Source organism: Lethenteron reissneri, unplaced genomic scaffold (assembly GCF_015708825.2).
Source record: "Lethenteron reissneri isolate LAM-NWPU_2019-01 unplaced genomic scaffold, ASM1570882v1 scaffold_1441, whole genome shotgun sequence".
Taxonomy (NCBI): domain Eukaryota; kingdom Metazoa; phylum Chordata; class Hyperoartia; order Petromyzontiformes; family Petromyzontidae; genus Lethenteron; species Lethenteron reissneri.
In genome coordinates this window covers 3,239-22,423 of record NW_026891159.1, presented here as the reverse complement: position 1 = coordinate 22,423, position 19,185 = coordinate 3,239, and positions in this window count along the sequence as shown.

Genomic DNA, 19,185 nt, shown 5'->3' with positions numbered 1-19,185 from the left:
ATCATCCAACATTTGTTCTCGGATCCACACGGACCTCGGGAGATGTAAAATGTCATCAGCCGGTCCCCCATCAGCCGGCCCCGGCTCAAGCGGAGCTTCAGGCACCTCGACTGCCAACGCGACAGGCTGAGGGGGGTGCTGAATCGGGCCACACCTATGCGTCCCCGACGCACACGCGCAAGGGGATCGCTGCGGCAGCCTGGAAAGTGCGTCCGCATTAGCGTGACGCACTCCCTTCCGATGGTGAATTTGGAAGGAAAATTCTTGCATCGTGTCCAACCACCGCGCCAGCTGGCCGGATGGTTGGTCCATTTTAAGAGCATACTGCAAGGCCGCATGATTCGTGCGAACAATAAACGAACGACCGTACAGATACGGTCGAAATTGGCGGAGAAAAAAAACAATAGCCAAAAGTTCCCTGCGTGTGACGCAGTAGCGGGTCTCAGCGGGAGACAAAACCCGGCTACCATACGCCACCACGCGTTCCACACCACCCTTGGACTGAGACAACACCGCCCCAATACCCGTGTCACTCGCGTCCGTATCCAGAATAAAGGGATGTTCAAAATCCGGATAATCCAACGTCGGCGCCGTAGCCAATAGATCGCGTAGGCTTCGAAACGCTGCCTCCTCTGGCGGTCCCCAAGCAAATTTATGTCCTTTTCCCGTAAGGAGATGCAAAGGCCTCGCGATCGTAGCAAAATTTGTAACAAACCTCCGATAATATGAGGCGAACCCCAAAAACCGACGCACATCCCCCACCGTGGCAGGGGTTGGCCAGTCACGGACGCACGCAGTCTTGTCCGGATCCGTGGCCACCCCATCCGCACTGACGATGTGCCCCAGATAACGCACGGAGTGTTGCAGTAGGTGACATTTCTTAGGCTTAAATTTCAAATTAGCAGAACGCATCCTGGTGAACACAGCCTCCAACCGCGATAAATGCTCGTCAAATGTGCGGCTGAAGACGATAACATCGTCTAAATATATAAGACACGTCTCCCACTGCAACCCCGTTAATACCAACTCCATTAACCTCTGAAAAGTGGCAGGGGCCGCATTCAGCCCCATCGGAAGGCAGTTAAATTGGAATAACCCCTGCGGCGTACGGAAAGCAGTTTTTTCTCGCGAGGACTCGTCAAGGGGAAGCTGCCAGAAGCCCGAAGAGAGATCTAGCGTTGAGAAAAACTTGGCCCCCGACAATGCATCGAGAGAGTCGTCCATACGCGGCAGGGTATACGCATCTGCCACCGACACTTTATTTAATTTACGAAAATCTACACAAAATCGCAATTTTCCATCTTTCTTTTTGACCAAAACAACAGGCGCGCCCCATGGGCTGCTAGACGGAGATATTATGTCCGCAGCCAACATGTCATCCACTGCCCCTCGAACATGCTCGCGCTCCGCCGGGCTCATCCGGTGCGAGTTTAACCGAATAGGGGCAGCGTCCCCTGTGTCAATATGATGGTAAAGCAACGAGGTGCGTCCCAAGTCCAAATCGTCAGAGCTAAACACATCAGAATAGCTCAATAATAATTTACGAATCGCACAACGTTGTTCCCCGGAAAGAGCCGAATTCTCCGCACACAATTCAGCGATCCAGCGATCATCTGCAGCTCCGGCCCCCAAAACACCTCCGACAACCCCCCCGCTGGACAAATTATCATGAGCTGTAAATGCAGTAGTGGCATGTGCCACAACAGTACCCGCCAGCACACACACGCTTTCGGTACCCGCGTTAAGCACTTGCAAAAACGGTTGTTGGTCTGGCCGGACAATAGTTTGTGCCCCAACCAGCGCCGATCCACCCGTAATAGCGGCGGACGGCGACAACAAAACACCAATCGCTCCTTGACGACCAGGTACAGGCTTCCGATAACGCAAGGGAATGAGTATCTGTGAGCCAGGTGGAATATCGACAGACACCTCGGACAACGCCTGCACCTGGGCGACAGGATCAGGTCGCCCCCAGGGCGACGGCAAAAACGCAATTTTTCGGCCTTCCGGTAGTTCAATGCAGTTCTCATTAATTCGAATCAGAATGGGCATTTTGGCCAGAAAATCGGTCCCTAACAAACAAGGAACGGCAAGAGACCTTGAAATTAACACAATTCCCGAGGCCGACACTCCCCCGATAGCGATGTTAGCGTTCACCTGGCCCACAATGCCCATGCTACTCCCATTCGCGGCGACGCAGGAAGCGTAAGCTGGACTCACGGCCTCTGGTGGGATGTTCAACAGATGAAATATTACATCAGAAATAATGGTCGCGGACGCTCCAGAATCTACCAAAATCCGTACGTCCACCCCTTGTATCGACCCAGGTACGGTGGACGAACCGGTACCGGCCGCGACAACCCGCCGAGCCAGCTTACGCCACTGCGTCAGCGAGCGACAAGGCGCAGTCAATGGCCTCCCATTCTCAACAACACCCGGATCGCATGACAACGGTGATGAATGAGGTGTCAAGCCTTGCCGGGTGTCTGGTGCGCACCGACTTGCCTGTGCTGGCGAATCCGTTCTTGGAGCGGCCGCAGGCGAGGCCTCCTGCTGGGGCGGACCCGGAACGCGGCCCCAGCAGTCCCGAGCGTAATGGCCCTTACGCCCGCAGTGGAAACAGTCGATGTCGTTACGGCGCGCTGCGGACGCCCCGTCCCGACGCGGCCGTGTCGGCGGCGCAGCCCGTGGCCCCAGCCCCCCTCGGCCCGTCCACGGAGCCGCGGCAGCCGACAGCTCCTGCGGGCCCCTGTCGTCTGGCACATAAACTGCCTTTTTGGGGTCCCAACCCAAGGCTCCCCCTTCGACGATAGGCCCCCCCGTTCACGCCGTAACCTGCTTCCACCGGCGCAGGTTGAACTGGGCATCTAGACATTTGGCCGCAGCCCGGGAGGTGAGCTTCTCATGACCACACACCGGCATAGGAATGCCGAGATCCCGGGACAGCTCCAGCATCTTCCCCAGGATGAGAGGTTCCAGCAGGTCAGGCTCCGTCTCCGGATATGCAGCCATAGCCAGTTCCAGCACCGCGCCCCTATACGCCACCGGAGACTCCTCGGGTGCGCGCTGTCGTTGCACAAACTGGCGATGAGCATCGTCCGGTGGCTCGTAAGCGTCAGCCATTTCGTCGAATACACCTCGCAACGTTTTCTTCTTCGAGGCTTTTATCGAGCGAAAGAATCTAACAGACTCGTCATCGAGAAGAGTCGGAAGAACTTCTAATGCCTCGGCGTCAGTCCACCTCGCCGTGCGTACCGCTGCTAAAAATCTGCAGGCGAACGCACTCCAATCTCCCCCGATGGAGAATTCTTTTACAGTCGTCAAGTGACGACTGCGACCTCTTGGCGCGCTCCCTCCAGCCGCTGACTCATCGGGTGGCAGATTCAACATGGCGTCGCAATGTGGTGTCGACAAGATGGCGGCCTTACGCCGCGAAGGGCCCAAAATGGCGGCTTCCCGCCTTTCCTCGTGCGCCACGCCCAAGATGGCGTCCTCACGCCGCGTGGCTGATGGCGTCGACAGCGAAGACAACCCGGGCTCCTGCGGACCACCAACATCTTCTCCAGACGCCGTTCTCGGCGTGACGAGCTCACACAACTGTGCAAGTACGTTCTTGAGAGTTTCAAGTTGCTCCGCCATCTGACTCCATCTTAAATCCATGTCCTTTGGTGCAGACGGGTCCGCCGACGCGACGACCTCTTGGACCCCCGGACCAGCACTCGTCCCAGCACGGATCTCTTCCTCTGCCGGAGTCAGGTCCACCGTAGGAGGAAGGTCTTCGTCGTCGGAAGAAGAAGCCGAAGCCGGAGACGGAATATTCTTTTTTCTCAGTTGTTTTGCCATGCCGTTACACTTCCAACACCAGTGTAATAAAAGACTCGGACGCTTCTCTCTGTCCTGTGTCCTTTATTTGGGTTCGATCTCTTTTCCCTCACGGCACTCCCCCTTACTCTTCGCTCTGCAGCCCCAGGCTGCTATCGCTCACGTAGCCCACTTCACAGCACTCCCCTATATACTCTTCGCTCTGCAGCCCCAGGCTGCTGTCGCTCACGTAGCCCACTTCCCTCCTTGCAGACCCGCTGCTGTCTCGTCGCGAAGACCCCCGCTGCCGAACTCCACCCTTGCAGACCCACTGCTCTCTCTGCAGTCTCCTCGCTGCTCCTCCAGCCCCGGGGTCGGTCACCGTTGGCCGACGGTGCCGATCCTCGGGGTGTGTGTGTGTGTGGCGATCTCGCCACACTCTCTCTTCCTCACTCCGCCCTGCGTGGCCTCACACTTTCCCAGTCTCCGATCACTCCCTACTGCTTCCGGTTTCTCCCCTTATAGACCTGAACCCTCTCCCCCACGTGACGTAACTCCTCCCCCCATGACGTCACCTCCGGAAGGTCGTCCACGCCCGCATTACAAGTTTAATGATAACAGACCACTTTGCATTAATTACTGTTTAAAATGTTCATGAGGCAAAGATATTTAACTCATGGAAATTTAAGGTATTTTATACAGTTTGTTCAATGTTATCTGACTGAATGAAAGGCATAATTGTGTTTTTAGAGTTGTTCACGTCTGCCTGAGTGGCTTATATTTGGTTACATTGTCATTTGAAAAACAAGTAAACCCGTAAAAACAAAGTTTTTCACTATAAATCCTTTATATGCGTGGCGGCTAGAGTCTTTTCGTCTTCTGGCTTGAGATGGCTGCCACCTATGGGTCAGATGATGGTCTGCCAGTATTAAGCAATTGGTAATTAAATATTTAATTTGTTTTCCCTAAACAGTGTAAAATTTTGGGAATTTTTTTTCACGAACATTAATTGTCTCGCACAACGAGTCTGTGTGGAAAATGTCAGCTCGATTGGATCACGGGAAGTGGGTTAAAAAACGACCGAAAGATTTGCACAGTCGTAAGCAAGCAAGCAAGCACACAAGCAAGCAAGCACGCAAGCAAGCGAACTTAATATAAAGGATTTAATAAAGGTAATTGTGACAATGAATTTTTTTTATAAGTGTGTATTTTCACGTAACTTTTGTGGTGAATAAAATGTCAGAAGGAACTATTGGCCCCTGGGCATCTTCACTTTATCAAATTTGGCCCTCTTTGCAAAAAGTTTGGACACCCCTGGTTTAGACGATACGCGGGGGACGATACACGCGGGATCTACGGAGTTTCCCTGCGACTCTTCAGCAGCAGGGGAAGCACGGCAGCCGGTGGCACCTCACTTTGTTGGTGACACCGGAGCGGCAGAGACACGGGGAGAGACAAGAGACACGGGGAGAGACAAAGACGTACGCAGACGCGCTCTCTCGTCTCTCGCTCTCCCCCTGTGAGACTCGAGCCTCCTGTGCGGGGAGAGTGCACGGAGACTACACGGGGGGGGGGGGGGGGTCTGTGTCTTTGCTTTGCGTTGTGCAAAAAGTGTCGCCTAATGGTGAACCCGCGTTATAGCAGAAACGAGTTATAGCGTGAACACGCGTTAAGCGAGGATTTACCGTAGAAAAATTTTGTCACGAGTACGTGAAACCCGCCAATATATGAAGGGTTCCCTGTACAATCATGAATACGACAAACAATCCCGTGCATGTGCGTCTCCCCTTCATTATGTGGCACCGGCTGCTGCTGCCGCCGCCGCTAAGCCTCGCTTCATTTCAGAGGAGGACGCCACTCGCACCGCACGAAAACTCACAAAGCAGTCCACCTGGAGCTCCAGTCAGCCTGGAGCTCCAGTCAGTCAGCCTTGAGCTCCAGTCAGTCAGCCTGGAGCTCCAGTCAGTCAGCCTGGAGCTCGAGACAGTCAGCCTGGCGCTCGAGGCAGTCCACCTGGAGATCGAGTCAGTCAGCCTGGAGCTCGAGACAGTCAGCCTGGCGCTCGAGGCAGTCCACCTGGAGATCGAGTCAGTCAGCCTGGAGCTCCAGTCAGTCAGCCTGGAGCTCGAGGCAGTCAGCCTGGAGCTCAAAGCAGTCAGCCTGGAGCTCGAGACAGTCCACCTGGAGATTGAGGCAGTCAGCCTGGAGCTCCAGTCAGTCAGCCTGGAGCTCGAGACAGTCAACCTGGAGCTCGAGGCAGTCAGCCTGGAGCTCGAGACAGTCAGCCTTGAGCTCCAGTCAGTCAGCCTGGAGCTCCAGTCAGTCAGCCTGGAGCTCCAGTCAGCCTGAAGCTCCAGTCAGTCAGCCTGGAGCTCCAGTCAGTCAGCCTGGAGCTCGAGGTAGTCAGCCTGGAGCTCAAAGCAGTCAGCCTGAAGCTCGAGACAGTCCACCTGGAGCTCAAAGCAGTCAGCCTGGAGCTCGAGACAGTCAGCCTGGAGCTCAAAGCAGTCAGCCTGGAGCTCGAGGCAGTCAGCCTGGAGCTCAAAGCAGTCAGCCTGGAGCTCCAGTCAGCCTGGAGTTCGAGGCAGTCAGCCTGGAGCTCCAGTCAGCCTGGAGCTCCAGTCAGCCTGGAGCTCGAGGCAGTCAGCCTGGAGCTCCAGTCAGTCAGCCTGGAGCTCGAGGCAGTCAGCCTGCAGCTCGAGACAGTCCACCTGGAGATCGAGGCAGTCAGCCTGGAGCTCGAGGGAGGCAGCCTGGAGCTCGAGGCAGCCTGGAGCTCGAGGCAGCCTGGAGCTCGAGGCAGTCAGCCTGGAGCTCCAGTCAGCCTGGAGCTCAAAGCAGTCAGCCTGGAGCTCCAGTCAGTCAGCCTGGAGCTCGAGACAGTCAGCCTGGAGCTCCAGTCAGTCAGCCTGGAGCTCGAGGCAGTCAGCCTGCAGCTCGAGACAGTCCACCTGGAGCTCGAGGGAGGCAGCCTGGAGCTCGAGGCAGCCTGGAGCTACAGTCAGCCTGGAGCTCGAGGCAGTCAGCCTGGAGCTCGAGGCAGTCAGCCTGGAGCTCGAGGGAGGCAGCCTGGAGCTCGAGGGAGCCTGGAGCTCGAGGCAGTCAGCCTGGAGCTCCAGTCAGCCTGGAGCTCGAGGCAGTCAGCCTTGAGCTCGAGGGAGGCAGTCTGGAGCTCCAGGCAGCCTGGGGCTCAGCGCCTCTAGCTGGGAAGAGGACAAGTGGACACCACTGCTGCAGTAGTAATCATGCTGCTTCTGCAGTAGTAATGCTGCGGCATAAGTAGTAATCATACAGCTGCTGCTGCAACAGCGGTAATGCTTCTGTTGCTAATTTTGCAAGGAAAAAAATCTCGAAAAGTTCATCTCCGGTGTTAATTTATTTAACGTTATGAACAAAAACCGATTGACATTGTCACGACTCTCCCTCTTTAAAAAAACGCTGTGCCAATCCTTGCGATATAAAAATATTTAATTATATATCTTGGTTTAATATTACTTTTTATCATACAATCAACAAAAACATGGCCTATGGGATAACATGGCCCCTGTGGGAGGGTGAGTCGGCCCTGGGCTCAGTGCCACCTGAGGCCATCACCACCCAGGGAGGGGACCCCCTCGGCACCCGCGGCTCGCTGCCTCCTCTTGGGGGCCGCGCGTGGGGCGCGATTCGCCGCGACCCCTTGGCGCGGGGCGCGATTCGCCGCGACCCCTTGGCGCGAGGGAGGCGGAGACCACGCGCACTGTACTCGCTCTACTGTACTCGCGACAGTATCCGCACCACACTGCACACTCTGCACCACACACACCGCTCGCTACTCTACACTCTCTCTACACTATATACTCTCTCTACTGTACTCTCCCTACTCTACACTACTCTCTCTACACTGTCTACTCTCTCTACAGTTCTAGAAGCATCCAGCAGCATCCCACTACACCGAGGCGGCAGCCGTAGAACCGCGAATCCCGACGTCGTTCTGTTCGCCAAAAGCCGCGTTGTGTTCGATTCGCGTCGTCAAAAAAGTGTGTTCCCTAATATGCGAATCGCCGCTTTGTATCCGATTCGCGGTGTGAACACACGCGCCATAGGAGGACAGACTTCTCCATTTACCAGCAATGACCCCCCCCCCCCCGGTTTAATGAGCGTCCTGGTCACTCCCTCTAAGTGTAGCAGTGCGGAATTCGCACGGTGACATGTTGCCGACGTGGTGGTTGTGGTGAAGTTGGTGGTGGTGGTGTTGTTCAGAAACTCACTCAGACACACACACACAGAGACACACACACACACAGACACACACACACAGACACACGTACACAAATACACATACACAGATACACACACACACAGAGACACACAGACATACACACAGATACACACACAGACACACACACAGACACACACACAGATACACACACAGACACACACACAGATACACACACACAGACACACACAGATACACACACAGATACACACACAGACATACACAGACACATACACAGATACACACACAGATACACACACACACAGACATACACACAGATACACACACAGAGGCACATACACACACACAGACACACGTACACAGATACACACAGAGAGACACACAGAGACACACAGACATACACACAGATACACACACAGACACACAGAGACACAGATACACACACAGATACACACACACAGATACACACACAGACACACACACAGATACACACACACAGACATACACACAGATACACACACAGACACACACACAGATACACACACAGACACACACACAGATACACACACAGACCTTCTGCCGTGATTGGAGCTCTCTGATTGGTCAAAGCCAACGCCTTACAGCCAATCAGGTTAGGTCCTTCCTACCCACGTGATGCGGGATTTGTTTTCCCGCTAAATTTATTTGGCTCCTCCTTCTCGCCCCTCCCCGCTCCGCCTCGGAGCCAATCAGATTAGGTTCCCCCTACCCACGTGACGCCCCTCCCCGCTCCGCCTCGGAGCCAATCAGATTTGTTTCCCGCCTACCCACGTGGTGCCAGCCGCCATCTTGAGAGTGGTGAGGGCGATTTTTGATGTTTTTGTTTAAATTTCGGTGTCGAAATTAACGACGATGACGACCCCCCAGAGGCACGAGATCGCCTCTCGTGAGGGAAAACACGAGGTAAAGAACGTCCTCCAATGTCCAGCCCGTGATTTGCAGATGGTTTACAGGTGCAGTGTTGAGTCTATGGTGCAGTGTTGAGTCTATGATGCGTTGTTGAGTCTATGGGGGCAGTGCTGAGTCTATGGTCATTCCATTGACAAAATACAAACGCTTGAATTTGTGAATAGTTTACCTCATGAGGGGCATGAGATGTGCCAGTATTCGTTGAGATGACTGTTTTCTTTTTCAGCGAGTACTTTAATGCTTAAAATGGACATCGTGGCTGGAATAAAATTGCATCTGTGCTTTGTAGAATTGCACCTTCTATGCGTTTGCTTCTGTGACCTCGCGTAGGGGTCAAATCTACAGAGCACGCTGCAAATTATCGATCCGAGACCCGCAACAAGAGAGGAATTGCGGGGAAGTTCAAGTTCATTTCAAGTTCATGTATTAGGTATAGAGCCCTGTGAGCCATTCGGCTCTTGAATCGGGTGCAACCGCAACAAACAAGAAACAAAAACATGAACAAGAAAACATCTTAAAGTGAATATGTGACTGAGTGCAAACAGAAAATCCAAGAAAAAACAGCAAAATATTGCAGAAAAAATCAACGTACACCAACGCTGTGTGCAAAAACCCCAGTGGGATGCAAGTCAAACAACAACAACAACCACAAGACAACTTAGATTAAGGCCATCAGTCTAACTGTACATCAACAAACAAACATGGCCAAACCAAAAAAACTTTTCGAAATCACCAAAATAAAGCCATGAAAGCAATGAAACAGCAAGAAGTGGAAGACAATGATGGGGAATTTCTGATGAAGATCATTATCTGGATGATGATGGTGAAGATAAGTTAGCGGCTGGGATAAAAATGCCGATTGTGTCATTTTGACTTAAAACTCTCGTGATTGCAGGAATAAAATATTATTTGGTTCTTTCGGTAAAGTTACGTGGAAAGAAAAATAAAGTGAATAAAAGTATTAAAAAAAGCTTTAAAATCTCGAATGTCGACTGTAGCCTGCTTCTTAAGCTGGGTGAGTGTACTGACAGTCTACAATGTAGACTGTAGTGTAGAGTATACATTATAGACTGCCAGTACACTCACCAAGCTTAATGACCAGGCTACAGTCTACAATATAGACTGTCAGTACACTCACCCAGTTTAATAACCAGGCTACAGTCTACACTATAGACTGTCAGTACACTCACCCAGCTTAATAACCAGGCTACAGATTATTATCTACGGAGTCTGTAGTATAAAGTGGACGCATCGTGTTGGGGGGGGGGGGGCGAAGAGGACATGACACTGTGAAGAAATATCCGCAGAGTAACGTATGTACGTCTTGCCTGCTGTAAAACGCGTAAAAGGAAATGAGCTCGTGCGAACGCGCATCACTTGGCAGGGTCCACCCCCCCCCCCCCACGCAATTGGCGTCAGTTGGTACGGTCGATGTCGAGCAATAAGTAAGTAATTAATAATAGAAACGGCACAAATGTGTTAATTAAACTACTTTAAACTTTACGGACGGGAAAACGGAATAGCCTGTTCCCACCACGGGGCTTAGGGTGTGCCGCCTGGCAAATTATTTCGGTCTTAAACCCCACCGTCCGAGAGCCAAATCCCCCGCAAGCGCGAGCGCACGGAGACTTTTATATATAAAAAAAAAGAAAAGAAAGAAGAAAAAAGAAGAAAAAAGAAAGAAAAGAAGAAAGAAAAGAAGAAAGATATTAGAACTCCAGGAGACGTCGCTCACGTCCTTGGAGAGTAGCTCAGTTGGTAAAGCATTCACCTACTGACCTATTCTTCAAGTACGTGGGATCGATTCCCGCATTCTCCAAGCGCAATATTTTTTTAAAATCAAATTTTAAATGTTACTTCCCAGCGTTAGTGTCTGTGACATCTTCACATTGGTGAACCAGCCTGGAAGTGCACTGACCTCTTGTCGCTCTCGATGTTGCTGTTTTGAAGCCCCTGTTAAGACGTTAGAGATGTGACGAGAAATAAAAAAATATAAAAAAATATTATCGAGCTTGGCAGGAGTGGAACAGTCAGCCGTGTGCCCCGTGACGTCACAGACCCCACCACGTGACTCGCACGCCCCCCAGGGGACCTGAAACGTCGGCTGAGCCGCAGTGTTGAGTCTACGGCGCAGCGCGCAGTCTTATCAGTTCTACGGAATCCGAGTCGCACTCGCGTCACGTGGTCGCCTATCCGCACTACGCATTATAAACGCGCCCTGCCAATCTCACGAGATCGCAGCTGCCTGCAGCCTCCTGCCCTAGGTGTCGGCACGCGACGTCGGACCTCCTCCTCCTGCTGCTGCTGCTGCACTCCACACGAAGACATTGTTGAGTGTGTGAGCTCACAACGACGGAGAAAAGAACTCAAGACCCCCTCCCAAGACGTCGACGCAGCGTTGCGCCGGTGAGCCCTGCGGTAAGGCCTAGTCCCTGGGAGTGCCACCGGTCTCGGCTAGATTGCTCAGCCGGCCGAGGTCGCACCTTGGCCGGCTGGGGCTGGGCTGCTACCCCCCCCCCCCCCCCCGTGACTGCGAGAGTGAGACTTTAGACAAAGGTGCCCCGTGTAGCCTCTAGCAGGATGTAGGGGCAAGTGCTGTTAGTAGCACCTGTACACAGACAAAGGTGCCCCATGTAGCCTCTAGCAGGCTGTAGGGGCAAGTGCTGTTAGTAGCACCTATACACAGACAAAGGTGCCCCATGTAGCCTCTAGCAGGCTGTAGGGGCAAGTGCTGTTAGTAGCACCTATACACAGACAAAGGTGCCCCATGTAGCCTCTAGCAGGCTGTAGGGGCAAGTGCTGTTAGTAGCACCTATACACAGACAAAGGTGCCCCGTGTAGCCTCTAGCAGGCTCTAGGGGCAAGTGCTGTTAGTAGCACCTATACACAGACAAAGGTGCCCCGTGTAGCCTCTAGCAGGATGTAGGGGCAAGTGCTGTTAGTAGCACCTATACACAGACAAAGGTGCCCCGTGTAGCCTCTAGCAGGCTGTAGGGGCAAGTGCTGTTAGTAGCACCTATACACAGACAAAGGTGCCCCGTGTAGCCTCTAGCAGGATGTAGGGGCAAGTGCTGTTAGTAGCACCTATACACAGACAAAGGTGCCCCGTGTAGCCTCTAGCAGGCTCTAGGGGCAAGTGCTGTTAGTAGCACCTATACACAGACAAAGGTGCCCCGTGTAGCCTCTAGCAAGCTGTAGGGGCAAGTGCTGTTAGTAGCACCTATACACAGACAAAGGTGCCCCGTGTAGCCTCTAGCAGGATGTAGGGGCAAGTGCTGTTAGTAGCACCTATACACAGACAAAGGTGCCCCGGGTAGCCTCTAGCAGGCTGTAGGGGCAAGTGCTGTTAGTAGCACCTATACACAGACAAAGGTTCCCCGTGTAGCCTCTAGCAGGCTGTAGGGGCAAGTGCTGTTAGTAGCACCTATACACAGACAAAGGTGCCCCGTGTAGCCTCTAGCAGGCTGTAGGGGCAAGTGCTGTTAGTAGCTATACACAAAGGTCCCCCGTGTAGGTGATGGTTGGTGATAGTTGGTGATGGTAGTGATGGTGGTGATGGTGGTGGTGATGGTGGTGATGGTGGTGGTGATGGTGGTGGTGATGGTAGTGGTGATGGTGGTGGTGGTTGGTGATGGTTGTGATGGTGGTGATGGTTGTGATGGTGGTGGTGATGGTGGTGATGGTTGGTGATGGTTGTGATGGTGGTGGTGATGGTTGTGATGGTGGTGGTGATGGTGGTGATGGTTGGTGATGGTTGTGATGGTGGTGGTGATGGTTGGTGGTGATGGTGGTGATGGTTGGTGGTGATGGTGGTGGTGATGGTGGTGATGGTGGTGATGGTGGTGGTGATGGTGGTGATGGTGGTGGTTGTGATGATACAGGGAGCTGTTCTCACTGCATCACCACCCTCAACAGCAACGACGACAAGAAGCCGCAGCGATCTGCCATGGAGCGAGCCGGCGGCGGTGGCGGCGGCGGCCGCGGCGGCGTCAGCGGAGGCGGCAGGAGGGCGGAGAACCGGCTCGCACGGCCGTCCGCGGGCCTCGGGGGCCGCTCCAGGCCGTCCGCGGGAGCCCCCCCGCAGAGCGGCGGCGGAGAGCGCCCCGGAGCGCGAGCTGGGGGGGGGGGGGCGGCGAGGGGGAGAGGGGCGGAGGGCGCCGGGAGAGCGAGAGCAGTGGACACGGGGCGTCACTCGTGGGACTCGCGAGAGCGGTGGGAGAGGCGGGCGTTTCGACGCCAGACGCACACGCCGAGGGAGAACGCCAGGAACCTAGGAGGAGAGGGGCTGCGCGCACACAGGGGGGGGATGCAATGGGAGGTTCGGGGGAGCGCGGGGGGGAGGGGGGGGGAGACGGGACGGGGGGGGAGGGAGGGCTCGGGGTGGTGGAGCCGGGTCACAGAGCGGCTGCGGCGGGTCACGAGGGGCGTGGGTGACGTGGGGCTGGCGAGTCCCTTCGGGAGCGGAGAGCGCGGGAGAGCGGGGACGGCCAGAGGGGGGGCTCGGCCCCCCGGGGGCCCCCCCTCAACATGAGTCTCGTTTGGCGACTGCCTCGCGACGACGGGAGGTTGGTGGCCATGAGAGCCGCAAGTTCCCCGTTGCCACGGCGGGTTCCCAAACTGTAGAGAGGAGGAGGGGACGTCGTCAGCGGCCCGTTGATTATAACACTGGTCATAAACGCACTATCCTAAAAATACAGCACCGTATTGTAACACTAAAGCAGTCACTGACTCGCAACGACTTGCAATCATAAGTGACAGAGTTAATTTCGGGTAAAATCAATGAAAATGGAGTATGCCGATAGCATGAAAATGAGATGTCTAAAACAGCTGCAAAAGTCCAGGCCAGCATTTTTTTTTTTGTTGACCAGTGTCATCAATGCGTTATCCGCCCGAGTGTTGCCCTATCGCCAATGTGTATATCTATATTTTGTTGACCAGTATTATTGGTTGTTTATTGTTTATTGCTGTCGGTGATTTTCGTTTTCACGTTTGAGATTAAACGTCCCTTCAATAGCATGACAGTGACACGGGGTGTCTCCTACGTGTGTGTGCGTTGTGTTTATTAAACGCAATAGACAGGAACACATTACGTTAAGTTACATTTAGATTTAAAGCTTTGATGACTGCAGGGATTCATATTCTTGGTTCTTTCGGTAAACTCACGTAGAAGGGAAACAATTATTTTATTCCATGGGAACCTCATTTGCCAGTAAAAATATGATAATTGGTTTTTTACCCTTCTATCTGGCAACAAAACTGACACCTTTTTACAAGGAGTCATGTTTGCATAGACCGCAATACCTGCAGTCATAATACAAACAAAAGACATAACTCTGATAATGTGCACTGTCCTTGAAGTTGATTGGTCCACACCCGCGACAGCTTTCCTTAGAGCCTAGTCTCATGGGTTGGACCAGATGACGCCAAAAGGCGCACAACTCAGACAATGCACCATCAGAGTATGTGTAGTGGTGATATGTGCTGGGGTAGGGATCGTGTGCCAGCGCGTAGTGATTGGCTGTGTGTGTTGGTGACGCGCGCTGACGGTGAAGGATCAGGGGTCAGCGCGGGGTCGGGGGTTATGAGGCTGTGATTGGCTGGGTATCGGTGACGCGCGCTGACAGCGATGGGATCCTGGGGCCAGCGCGCGGGGATTGGTCAACTAAGGGGGATGCTCACGTCGAGGTCCGCATACGCCCCGTCTCCCGAGAGCGGGGGCTATATAAGGTGGTGCGCACAGGCGCACGGGGAGTTGGTGATCAGCGAAGACTGAAGACGGCGGAGGAAGAGATAGGGCCTTGCGGCACCTAGTCCCGCTGTCCTTGTAAGGGTTGGGCTCTGTGTGACCCAGAGGCGGGACCCTGGGACCCGGGGCCGAACGTCCGTGTGAGGGCCGGCTCTCGGGACCCAGAGGTTGTGACCCACGCCCAAGCTGGGGTGGGTCTGTAGGCTCCACGGACGTTACGGGGCTGGAGTGTAGTGTGAGCATGCAGCGTGAGCCATAGTAACTACACGTGTCAGTGGAGTGTGTAGTGGGAAAGGTAGTGACCACACGTGTCAGTGAAGTGTGTGTAGTGTGAGGAATAGTGACCACACGGTGTATCGTGACAAGTCAAGGTTTAATAAAAAGTGTGCTACCCGTCAAGTGGTTTCCTGCCGTCATTCTGAATACTTCATATGTGTGGTGTGTGTGTGTGTGCGGTGTGTGTGTGTGTGCGGTGTGTGTGGTGTGTGTGTGCGTGCGCGGTGTGTGTGCGACCCGAGTTCGATTCCTGCTCACGGACAACATCAGTGGCAATGATATGAATCGGTCCCGGGCCTCCCCTAGGTCGACTCCGCCCTCAAATGAGTACCTGATGCGATATTTGACTTACAGTATCCTGGAGTCTACAAATTGAGTTGCATTTGTGGTGATTGCTACATTGGAGAAACGAAACGTCATGTTTCTGATCATGTCCGCGAGCACAAGTCAGATCTGAAACACGGCAGAACTGATTCTTCGGCCGTTGCCGATCATTGCTACAACTCGGTGGGCTCTCATGAAATTGTCTTTTCCGAGACCAAGGTTCTCTGCAAACCTCCTGGCTACCATCAAAGGTTTGTACACGAAGCCATACAAATATACAAACACAGACATACTTTCAACCGTGATGATGGTTACAAACTGAGTAATCATTGGAAAGATGTGATTAACCATGCAAAAAAGATTTAACTACACTTATTTGGCCAATCTTATTTGACAGACAACTATTACAGGTTATTGATAGACAGCCAGGCTTGTTTTACCATGTTTAGTTGTTTCTTTTTTCACACTATTGTTATGTAGGCCAGGCTTAGTCACAAATCGTACCTCTCCATAACAAAGGCTCACCCTCTTAAGCCTCACCTTACCATATGAATAAAAAGTGTGCTGTACTTGGCCCTTCCCCCCTCTCCAACCATTATATATACGGAATGGTAGCTCTTGCAATCTCTCATTTACTTGATACAGCTGTCATGGCTGTGACGGTTCCACCTGAAGACGGAAGCTTGTGTTGCCTCCGAAACGTCGTGATTTTTATTTTATTTTACTTTTATTAATTTTAATGTTTTACCTACGTGTCTTTACCGAAAAAACCTAAGAACACACATGTAGTGACATAAGAAGGGAGGGGCTGCTGGGGGCTCTGGGTCCCTGGGAGGGCCAGGCGCTTTATCCCCTTGGCGCCAGGCGTGGGTTCTCAGGCGGGTCAGACGCTTAAGCCTCTTGGCGTCAGGCGTTGAGTTCCCAGGCGCTTAATCCCCTTGGCGCCGCCAAAGGGGGGGGCTGTGTGTGCTCTGTGGGATATCTGGGGGCGCACACGGCCCCACCCCTCGTTGGGGACTGGGCATATAAGCGGAGCTTCCTGGACGATCAGGGCAGTTGTAACTCAAGACCCACGCCCAGCCATCTGAAGACCCTGGGATGTTGTGAGAGCCAGTGGTGGGACTCTGGAACTCCCGACTCTACGACCTTGTGAGGGCGAGTTCCGGAGCGTAGCCAGAGTAGAGTATCTAGGCTGTGTAGCTAGGCTGTGTACCTAGGCTGTAACAGAGTATCAGGACTGTTGGAGAGTTGGACTGTTGGAGTGTTGTATTGTAATAAAGAAGTTACCTCTACAAGTGTCTCCGGAACCCGTTACATTTGGCGTCAGAAGTGGCAATGGAGACAAGAGGTGAGCCACGTACCTTCAGTCCTGACGGCGATGTTGAAGAGCAAGCCGCGACGGGGCAGCCAACTCGGGCCGACAACGACGCTGCACCGCCGGCTGAGCAGTCGTCCACCACACCTGCCGATCCTCCTCCAGCGTCGGGAGCAGCAATGGAGGAAACGCTGCTTCGCATCACCGAGCTGCTCCACGCCACCGTCTCCATCCTGGACGACATGCGTCGCTCACAGGCGGAGGCAGGAGGGAGAGAGGCGGCGCAGCGGCCACGCCATCCCGCCGGCTCCCACACAAAGATGGCGGCCGTTCCCGCCGCAAATACATCCGGGTGTGTCGTCACTTCTGCCGGGGGAGCAATGACCGCTGGGAGCGACGTCACTACCGGGCCCAGCGTGGGCCAACCCGACGACGCCGCGTCATCAGCGCTGCGTCCCTCACCGCCGGGTGACAGCTGTTTGCAACCTAGCAACGCCGCGTCATCAGCGCTGCGACCTTCACTGCCGGACGACAGCTGGCTTCAACCTAGCATACCGCGTCATCAGCGCTGCGACCAGACAGTGAGGGCGCCATTCTTACTGTAACCAGCGCCGGGGCCGGCACATCGACCGACACGCAGGTCGCCGCCTTTGCTGCTCTGGCCAAAGGTTGGAGGTCGGGAGACCAGGCCCCTGACACTTCGTACATTTACGCGCTCCGGATGAATGATTTTTTTGTTGACATCCTCTTCGTTGTCGTCGGGGAGTCGTGATTGTTGTTGGGTAAACTGTGTGGAGCTTCGCTCGTGAGTGTTGTCAATGTGTGTGCGAAACTTTGCTTGTGATTGTTAACAATGTATGGTTTATATTGAGCTTTGTTCGTGATTGTTAATGTATAGCTTGTGCTGTCATTGTTAACGATGTATATACTGTATGGGGCATTTATCTTGAGATGGTGACATGCTGCCAAGGATTTGGAATTGTCATGCTGGCTCTCAAATATCTTGGGGTGCAGATCCTGACCAGGATGGCCCAGCGTGTGTTGCGTGTCTAACACGAGAGTTGTGGTCCCGTCATGCTATGGCTGACGGCTTGACCTGACAGCCCGGAGATAGAGACACTCCATGGCATGTCTAGCCTAGTGGGCTGTGTGCTCACATGGCTCGGAGAGTGTGGTCCCGTCATGCGATGGCTGACGGCTTGACCTGACAGCCCGGAGATTGAAACACTCCGTGGCATGTCTAGCCTAGTGGGCTGTGCGCTCACATGGCTCGGAGAGGGTGGTCCCGTCATGGAGTAGCTGACGACTTGACCTGACGGCCCGGAGGTTGAGACCCTCCGTGGTGCGTCTGGAGCAGTAGGCTCACCCTGACGGCCCGGAGGTTGAAACACTCCGAGGCGCGTTGAAACAGTGGGCTGGAGATTCGTGGTGTTCAGGTGTAGTTGTCCCGTTACGTTGGGACTGTATCCCTCAGTTGTTAGGGTGCATGTTGTGCAGGGAGTGAACGATGGGTCGTCTCAGATCGGTCGGTACAGCTATATGCTGCGATGCGAGTCTTGGAGAGAGATTGGGTTTCAGCTCGGTCGGTACAGCTATATGCTGCGATGCGAGTCTTGGAGAGAGATTGGGTCTCAGATCGGTCGGTACAGCTATATGCTGCGATGCGAGTCTTGGAGAGAGATTGGGTCTCAGCTCGGTCATTACAGCTATATGCTGCGATGCGAGTCTTGGAGAGAGGTTGGGTCTCAGATCGGTCGGTACAGCTATATGCTGCGATGCGAGTCTTGGAGAGAGATTGGGTCTCAGATCGGTCGGTACAGCTATATGCTGCGATGCGAGTCTTGGAGAGAGACTGGGTTTAAGCCCCCCGATATGGCCGACGTGCGCGGTTTTAGGATGGAGACGCCACGTTGGAAAGGCGGGGTGTGCAAACGGTTGACATGTAATGTCGGTTGTGGTCCTCATTGAGGGCTGCTGGGACGCAAGCACGGGATGCCTTTTGGAGATGCGGTTCGTGCGTGCGGCCACCATTTATGGACAGGAGCAGGCAGATTTATTTTGGTTGTGTCATGTAAATTTTATATATATATTTAAAAATGTAGATACTGGAGCAGCCCTGAAGTGCGACTTCTTTGCCCAGTACATGGGTCGGCCCTGAAGTACGACTTCTCGACCCGGGACGTAGACAGACATCCGGATAAGTGTGTGTAGAGGGATGCTCGACATGTTGGTCTTCGCCTTCTCTCCACCTGACGGATGGGAGGTTGGCAGGGTGGTGTGGAACCCTGCCATCCATGCGGTGGTTGTGCATCCAACGCGTCGGAATCTGTATATTTGTTGTTGTTAATTCCCCGTTTTCTATGCGGATCCCGAGGAGGGCTAGGTGTGCCGCGGGTCGTTTGTTCACGTGTCATTGCTTCACCTTTTTGTTGATTGATGCTTGTATATAGTGTAAAGTTGTACAGGTTGGTTATGGTTTTTATGGTTGCTTTGTTCTCTTTTCTTTTCCTGTTGAGGCTCGCGTATTTTTTTTCTCTCTCTCCCTTTCGTTAATTT